Raw genomic sequence first — 8,689 nt, forward strand, 5'->3', positions numbered from 1 at the left:
GAATAGCCACAGCCTTAATATATTCTAAGTTTGCATACAGACAGCGACGTAGGATTCAAAGAAACCAATTACCCCAACAGTACGTATTTACATTGATTCAATGTCTGAATATTGAATAATATTCAATCATCGGATTTGCAGAAGGCGTCGTTGGATTTTCAAAAAATCGCCGAATAGGAAACTCGCCGAAAAAGGCTCTCGCCGAATAGGGAACTCGCCGAATAGTAGCAGAACCTTTTATGAAAGTAACCAAACAAAGCTAAGCAACACCTTAACATTACAGTACTTTTAACAGGTATAACATGTTTTTGTTAAATGTTGTGGTGTTGCTTAGCTATGTCCATTTATGGTTGAAAAAGTACTGTGACCTTCCCACCCGAATTGTTTTGTAAAAGTAGGCTATTCACCAGATTTATATAAATTCATATTTTGTAGTTGCCCAAATCAAGATGATGCATTTATGGATAGGCTATTATGAAAAAAATTAAAGACTTTGTAAATTTTGATGCCGAGGCAACTGCATCATGCCAATTTGGGCAGTTTTATAAATAGGCCTAGACTATGATCAGATAATTTCATATTTTTTGTTGCCCAAATCTAAACGATACAGTTATGTAAATGGGAAAAATTAATGAATTTGTTCATTTTGGGGAAACTGCCTCATGCTAATTTGGGCAGTTGCATAAACAGAACATAAACAGACAGTTTCATCAAATAATTTCATGTTTTCAGCTGCCCAAATCAACACGATGCATTTGTGAAAATTAATAAAGCAAATTTTGTGTTTTGATTTGGGCAGTTTCACAAAAGTATTAGAGACATATTTTGGAGGCTGCCCAAATTGGCATGATGCAGTTGGTTAAATGCATTTCGTACTATAGTTTGATCACCATGCAATACATCAATACGGGTGTGCCAAATGAAAATTTTGCGGCACATTTCTTGTGCAAATAAGAGACTGTACTTATTGATAGGTAAAATATATTAATTTATAGTTTTTCTTAATTCATGCAACTTTGTAGCTTTTTATATAGCAATTTTTGCCCTAATAATTTCAAGATTTTGCCCGAATTCGCGACGTTTTGAAGCAACAGGGGGGGCGGCTGCCCCCCCTGCCCCCCTGGCTCGTACGGCTATGCTTAATGGGTGATTTTCAAATGCTGTTTTCTTTGAAAGTCATTTTTGATGTTTTGAACCAGACTAATAAATTTACAACTATTCATTAATTTTTTGTCAGAATAGCATTAAATGATACAGCTTCTAATGTCGTTTATAAATTCAGTTGTTTGCGTGATGCAAGCCTGACATACATCGGTATGTCAACAAGACATTTATCGACTAGAGCTGGAATCGTCTCGAACACCTCAATTTAAATTATGTAGCCTACAGAAAAGCGCAATTCTCATGTAGGCCTACAGAATGTCAAAACAACGTTTCTATGAAGCAGTTTGAGATCATGTCCAGAGGCAGGTCGGAGTATCAAACTAAGATCTTGGAAGCCTTGTACATAAAACGTCACAATCCACTTTTGAACAGACAATTGTATGCTTGCGGCTCGTCTTTCTTGCTCTCTGTATTTTAAAATTAGTTTTTTCGCACTTTGCCTTTCTACCATATATCATGTGATCTGTTTAACACCTTTTGATGCAGTTAACTTTGATTCTCGTGGAGCCTATCGTTGAGTTTGAGCTAGTCAGAAGTAGGCTACTGTGCAGTTTTTGTTTTTTCCTGTTTATAGATTTAGTTAACCATTGTATTTTATTCAGATGTTGTTACGGCCAATCTCTGTACAAATCAAACGTCATATAAAACCGTTCAAGTCTACTGAATATTACGTCATGGAAGTTGCTAGAAAATGTGCCAAAATTGCACCATCGTTCATAGACTTGTGTCAAACTTGTTTGGACTTGTTTGGGCCTGTTTAAACAGGAAATATTACATCAGCTTTAAACACCTGTTGGAATGACTTCATAATTGTCTTTCATTTATTGCGTCACAGTTACTTTCTACGTGAATTTGAGATATTGATATCTATTCTGGTCATTCGTAAAATGATTGTTTGAAAGTTGGCCGCACATTTAACTGTTGGCTTAGTGCTTGCTAGCTGGACAAAAGTTCCGTCTTTTATCCAAGTAATCTGTTGTGTAGTGACAGTTTAAGTGGTGTAGGCGTTGCACCCCCTCGTTTTCGGTAGCCTCGGGCTAATTTTACAGGAATACACTGTTTGAAAAGAAGTTCAAGTGTGTGTTTCTTCGGTCATTATATACAGACGAACGGATTCGGGAACTTTATGTTAAAATTTTCCCAAGAAGAGATTATGGTTTACCGCTGTGACCATAAAAAATAAAAGACGAGTTCTTGTTAGCTGGTAGGCCAAGAAGCACTAGAAGCACATAAAAAATAAAAGACGATTCTCTGTCTAGTGTTTGGCACAGAAGCACTTAGAAGCAAAGAAATAATAAAAGAAGATCTTATTGGTTGGTAGTCTAAAGAAGCAAAGAAAATTAAAGACATTTCTTCTCGGTAGGCAACTGAAGAACTTTAAGCTAAAAAGTAAAGACATTTCTTCTCAGTTTGGTACAGAAGAAAAATAACTTTGACATTTATTGGCAAGAAAGAAGATTAAAGGCAATCCATCTGTGCTTGAAGATTCAAGTGGAAGAATCCAAGCAAGTTTTGTGGACGTTTGGACTTCACATACTCGTACAGCTACGGTATCGTGCATTTAAATTCTTTTTTGTATTTTTACGGTCTTTACAGTTAAGTTTTTTATAACTACTGTAATTTTGTGTGTTTGTGTAACTTAATTTTTTAATTGTTAAATTTAGCCCTAACATTTAATATGTCTACACTCGGTGGTGACAGGGACTCGACCGCCGTCGACTCGACTGAGTTTAAGCCTGATGATGTTCTTTGCGGTCGGGCAGGCCATTCTGGGGAGGGACCCATTAACGATGAGGCTAAGTCAGTTCGAGAGGCCCGGCATCTTAGACGGGATATTTTGACTCAAATTGGGAAACTTTCTGTGGCCCTAGGTTCTTTGAGTGATAAGCAGGAACTGTTAATTTTTAGATCTAACTTATCTACTTTAGAAGAGGAATTAAGGCATTTCCATGCTCTTTTGAGTAAAATTGTTAACTCTGCAATCTTGGCAGAACTTCGTGATAGGGTAGATCCCGAATTTAACTCGTTAAAAAATAACTTCGAACAGAAAGAAAGTGATTTCTCAGATAGGTTAGATGCTGACATACATCCTGAGGATAGCGCCTCAAATGTAAGCACTAGGATGTCTGAGAGCTCGTCACGGATAGTTGCACAAATTAACCTACAGCTAAGACGAGAGGAGCTCCAGATCCAAGCCGAGGCCGAAGCAAGAGCTGCTGAGGCCGAAGCGAGAGCTGCTGAGGCCGCCGCGAGAGCTGAGACCATACGAGTTGAGGCCGAAGCGAGAGCTGCTGAGGCCGCCGCGAGAGCTGAGACCATACGAGTTGAGGCCGAAGCGAGAGCTGCTGAGGCCGCCGCGAGAGCTGAGGCCGTACGAGCTGAGGCTGCCGCGAAAGCCGAAGCGAGAGCTGCTGAGTTCGCACTCAAAGACGCACAGTTGAGGGCTGAACAACGTAAGGAGGTAGCTTTAGCTGAATATCGTTCTGAGTTGGGCTCCCGGCATAGCTCTAGGAAGGGCTCTTCTAGGCATTCCAGAAGTGAACATCAATCGCAGTTTAATTTACCTAACCTTTTCCAGACGCCTGTTCAATCTGTAAGTGGACCTGTACAATCCACATGTTTTCCAGCTGTTTCAGGAGGTCTCGGGGCCGCGGCTAAGGGTCTTCCGAAGGCTGTAGAGCCAAGGTCTGCAAATTACAACCGAACTCCTCCCCCAGAGCGTACAGGTCACGGGGCCGCCATTAGCAGTAATGCTTTGCCCCCTTCAAAGTTTTCTGCGCCGCTAGTTGCTGATCGCCCAGCTACACGTAATTTAGGTGGTTGTGAGAGGCGTATCGTGTCTCCTGATTTTAACGTGTTTGAGGATCGTGATCAGGCTGTGCATGTGACTGAGCCCACTCAGCCCCTTAAGGGATATAGCTTGTCTTCTCCCGCTAAATCGAGTTCTCAACAGCAGGATTGCTTTTTTGAATACCAAAATAGTAGGACGTTCTTCGATAAGGCGGCCTTGATTGGTTACGATGGTAATAATATGCCATTTGTCTTCTTTAAAAATCGTGTTATGGCCTTGATGGCAGCTTCGCCCTTTAAGGGAACTCGTTTGACTTTGTTGCAAGCAGCTTGTGTTAGAACAGCTGCACAAACGATTGCTAATTTGGTTTCCGACACTCCTGGCTTGTCAGAAGAAGACAGGATAGAAATGTCGTTAGCTCGCTTGTCCCAACGTTTTGGAGTTCGTGGAGGTCTTTTCGCAGAACCAGAAATTAGAAAGTATCGCTATGGTAGCAAATTGACTTCTATCTCTTCCAGTGATTTGAAAGAGTTTAAAGATGAATTGTCGCAGTGTTTGCTTTACGCGAAAGCTTATGGTCAGCGTGATAAATTAGAAGGACGTTTTGTTTTGGATTTGGCTAAACGACTCCCGTTTGACGCTAAGCAGCGTTATCTTGACTTTTTAGGTGATCAGTATGGTAGCACTGAGGAACCTACTTTTCAGAGTTTGTTTGATTTTGTAGTACGGGAGGAAACGCGCAAGTCGACTGATTTTAGCATTATGCTAATGGGCGATTCTGGTGAGTCGCAGCATTTTAAAAAGTTTGGCAAAGGCAAATTGCCTTCATGTCCGGTTAGGCAGACGTCGGTAAAACCCCATGATAATGTGATTTCAGGGAGTTCGCAGTACTCGACTGCTGTTGGCGCACCGCGCGGCGGTGTGGCCAGACATAGTGACATACCGGCGTGTTTTTGTTGTTCGTCACGTGGTCAAGTTGAATATCATTTTTTGTCTAATTGTAAAGAATTTTTGCGCTTGACACCTAAAGATCGGAGAGATGTCATTGTGAAAGCTGGCAAATGCTTGAATTGTTTGCGCCAGCATATGGTTAGAGACTGTAATCATGCAAATAACTGTCGTAAGTGTGGACCTACCAACGATAGGAAACACTATTTTCTTCTGCATGATTTTTATGTGACGTCACGTGATTCTCTGGATTTGGTCGGTAAAGATGAGGCTGGTGCCAGAGTTCCTGTGCGTAATGTTAAGATTGGAAATGTTAAAGCAGCCTTTAACCGCGTTACTGCTGCTCGTGTTTTGAATCCAATGACTGGCAAATCGAAGTTGGTGTATTGTCAGCATGATCCTGGTTCGCAGTTGACTTTTGTTTCGAGTGACTTGGTGTGCGAACTTGGTCTTAAACCGTATGATAAAGCGTCGTTTAAAATGGATACTCTGGCTGGTCAGAAACCTACTTGTGCTGACCTTGTTAAACTCAACATCCAGTCGTTAGAGACTGATGAACTGTTTTGTGATATAACCTCGGTGGTTAACCCAGCTTGGGCTGACGATGTTAAAACTTTACCCCATAAACAAGATTTAAGTGGTTTCCGTCATTTTCATGACGTGAATATGTTTCATTTGAATGATTGTAGTACTGTAGATGTACTGATTGGCAACGACAACGCTTATTTGATGTGTGCAAAAGAAGAGCGTGTTGGTGACAATCGTAGTGAACCGCATGCTTTGCTCACTCCTCTCGGTTGGTTGGCTTGTGGTGGTAAGTCACCCTTAGTTGAAAGCGTTGCTAAAGTGTGCAGAGTGCAGACGTCTTCAGAGTCGGATGTCATCTCTGGCTTTCAGCGTAAAATTGAGTCTCGCGATATGGAAATAGCAGACCTGAATAAAGTCATTCAGGATTTGACTTTGCAAAATGAAACCTGTGAATTGTCTCGCAATGATATTTTGGCTAGAGAACTTGTCGAACCGAATATTGAGTTGAAAGATGGTCGATTTGAGATACCTGTTCCGTTGAAGGAAGATATTGATCTACCTAACAATTTTGTGTTGGCGTCAGATAGAGCTGCTGCTTTAAGAAAGAAAGCTTTAAAACAACCTGAACTTCGTGATTTCCTTACTGACACCATGAAAGATCTTAAATCTAATGGCTATATTGAGCGTGCGGGTGAAGCAGGAAATGTCAAGGGATTTGAATGGTATTTACCATACTTTGTGACGTCACAATTAAAAAAGCGCATTGTTTACGATGGCAAGTCTGAATTTCGAGGAACTTGTGTTAATGATGTAATGTTTTCGGGTCCTGACTTGTTAAACCCTCTGGTAGATGTCTTGGCTAGATTTCGGCTTGGTAGATTTGGTCTCATGGCTGATGTGACTAAATGCTTCTTTCAAATAATGTTACCTGAGTCGCAAAGGGATTTGTTTCGTATATTGTGGTTTGAAGATGATGACCTTGAAAATGGTAGGATGGTACCATTTCGTTTTTGTGTACACCCTTGGGGAATAAAGAGTAGCCCGTATATCGCTTGCTTGGCTATAAAGAAAATGATCGAGCAGAATCCCAGCAGTGCTGGTGAATTGACTCTCTGCAATATTGCAAATAATATGTACATGGATGATTTTATATTTTCGGCTGATAGCTTAGAGGAAGCTCAGCAAATCACTCATGAATCAATTGCTTTGTTTGATAGCCGTGGGTTTAAACTTGTTAAGTGGAGTGCTAACAAGGAGGCTATGATTGTCTTGTCAAATTTGGATAATGAGATGCTTTCACCTTTGATTCGTGACATTGACTTTCAGACTGAAAATATGACTTTGCCATCAGCGAAGACATTGGGTTGTGTGTGGCAAACCGAGTCTGACGAGATGCGTATCGCATGTTCCTTAAAGCCCTTAGCTAAACACACGCGCCGAAGTATGCTCAGTCAGCTTGGACAAAATTTTGATCCGCTAGGCTTTGGAGCGCCATTTTTTCTAAAAGCACGCCTTATACTTCAGCAATTGGCGATAGACAAGTTTGATTGGGACACCGAGGTCCCTGATAGCTTTGTTAAAGAGTGGGAGTCGTGGCTTCGCTCTTTGGACCTGCTTAAGGATTTTTCGTTACCGAGATGGTATTTTGCAAACTCTGGTGTGTGCAGTCCGGATGATATTGTTTCATATCAATTGCATGGGTTTAGTGATGCTTCGAATCAAGCTTTCTCTTCTGTTGTTTACTTACGTAGACTGGTTAACGGAGTTCCGAGTGTGTCTTTCGTTCTGGGTAAATCTACCATTGTTGTAAAAAATCAGTTTTCTTGGCCGATAGCTAGGAAAGAGCTTGTTGCCGCTTTGAATACAGCAAGACTCGTGAAGCAGGCCTACGAGGCATTGAAGATGCCCGACTGCAGTAAGTATTTTTGGTGTGATTCTCGGACTGTGTTGCAGTGGGTTAAGAACCCTGATTTACGTTTGAATAAGTTTATTACGCGTCGAGTTGAGCATATTTTATTGTTGTCTGGAGCCCAGGATTGGCGTTTTTGCCCTACCGATATGAACCCAGCTGATGTTGGCACAAGGCCAAATCTTATTACAAAGAAAGAGTTTCGAGAGTTGTGGTTAAATGGTTCTAGTCTTTTCTATCAGTGTGAAGAAATTCCATCTGTAGAAAACCCCACTCCAGTACCTGTCCATAGCCTATATCTTCGTGACGAAGAGGGGTCGCTTGACGTTGCACAGGGTGGCCTTCACAGATTGATCGAGGCCGCACCTTCTTTGTATGTTATGAAAAAGAGAATTGCTTATTTGGTTGCTTTTGTTGAATTTTTGTGCTGTAAAACGAGAAAGCGTAGCTTTATGAAGCCAAAACTGGACGCCTCTTATCTTAATAGAGCCTTAGACTTAACTGTGAAGTTTGTTCAGAAGAGCGTGTATGGCGATGTGTTACATTTAATGACCAAACGATCGCCGGATGCACTTGAGGAAGTGATAAAGCGGGGTAGTGTTGGCGCTTCGCAACGTGAGAAGGAACGCTTGAAGGAATTGCGTTCACTTAAAAACTACAGACCTTGTGTAGATGATGCTGGTGTAATCCGCATTGAAGGGCGCTTAAGTAATTCTCCCGAGATTTCTCTAGAAGCAAAGCATCCGATTGTTTTGCCTTCGAAACACCCCTTCACTAGGCTTGTTGTACTGTCGCATCATAATCGAAATGCGCACTGTGGAGTACAGCACACTTTGTTGTCTACGCGACAGAAGTTTTGGATCGCTAATGGTAATGCTTCCGTGAAGAGGTATCTTAATGATTGTGGTGTATGTGCGATTGAGAAAGCTCGGCCTATAAGGCAGCTCATGTCTGATTTACCTTTGTCTCGCACAACTGCCCATAGGAAACCCTTTTTTGATTGCGGCTTAGACTATCTTGGACCATTGACCTTTGTTGAAGGTAGGAGTCACAAAAAAGCTTGGGGACTCTTATTCACATGTATGGCATCTCGCGCTATTCATGTTGAGCTGGTCACGTCATTGTCGCTGAGTGATTTTTTACTTGCCTTTACAAGGTTTACAGATTTACGTGGGCAGGTTAATGCTATCTATTCCGATAATGGAAGTACCTTTCAGGCAGCATCTAAGAAGTTACCCGAGTTGATAGAATCAGCTGAATTTCACAACGCCCTGAGACAGAGAGAGATAAACTGGGAATTTATACCTCCGTATGCTCCGGCGCAAGGTGGCGCCTGGGAGGCAATGGTA

The sequence above is a fragment of the Aplidium turbinatum genome, chromosome 10 (assembly GCF_918807975.1).
Source record: "Aplidium turbinatum chromosome 10, kaAplTurb1.1, whole genome shotgun sequence".
NCBI lineage: Eukaryota > Metazoa > Chordata > Ascidiacea > Aplousobranchia > Polyclinidae > Aplidium > Aplidium turbinatum.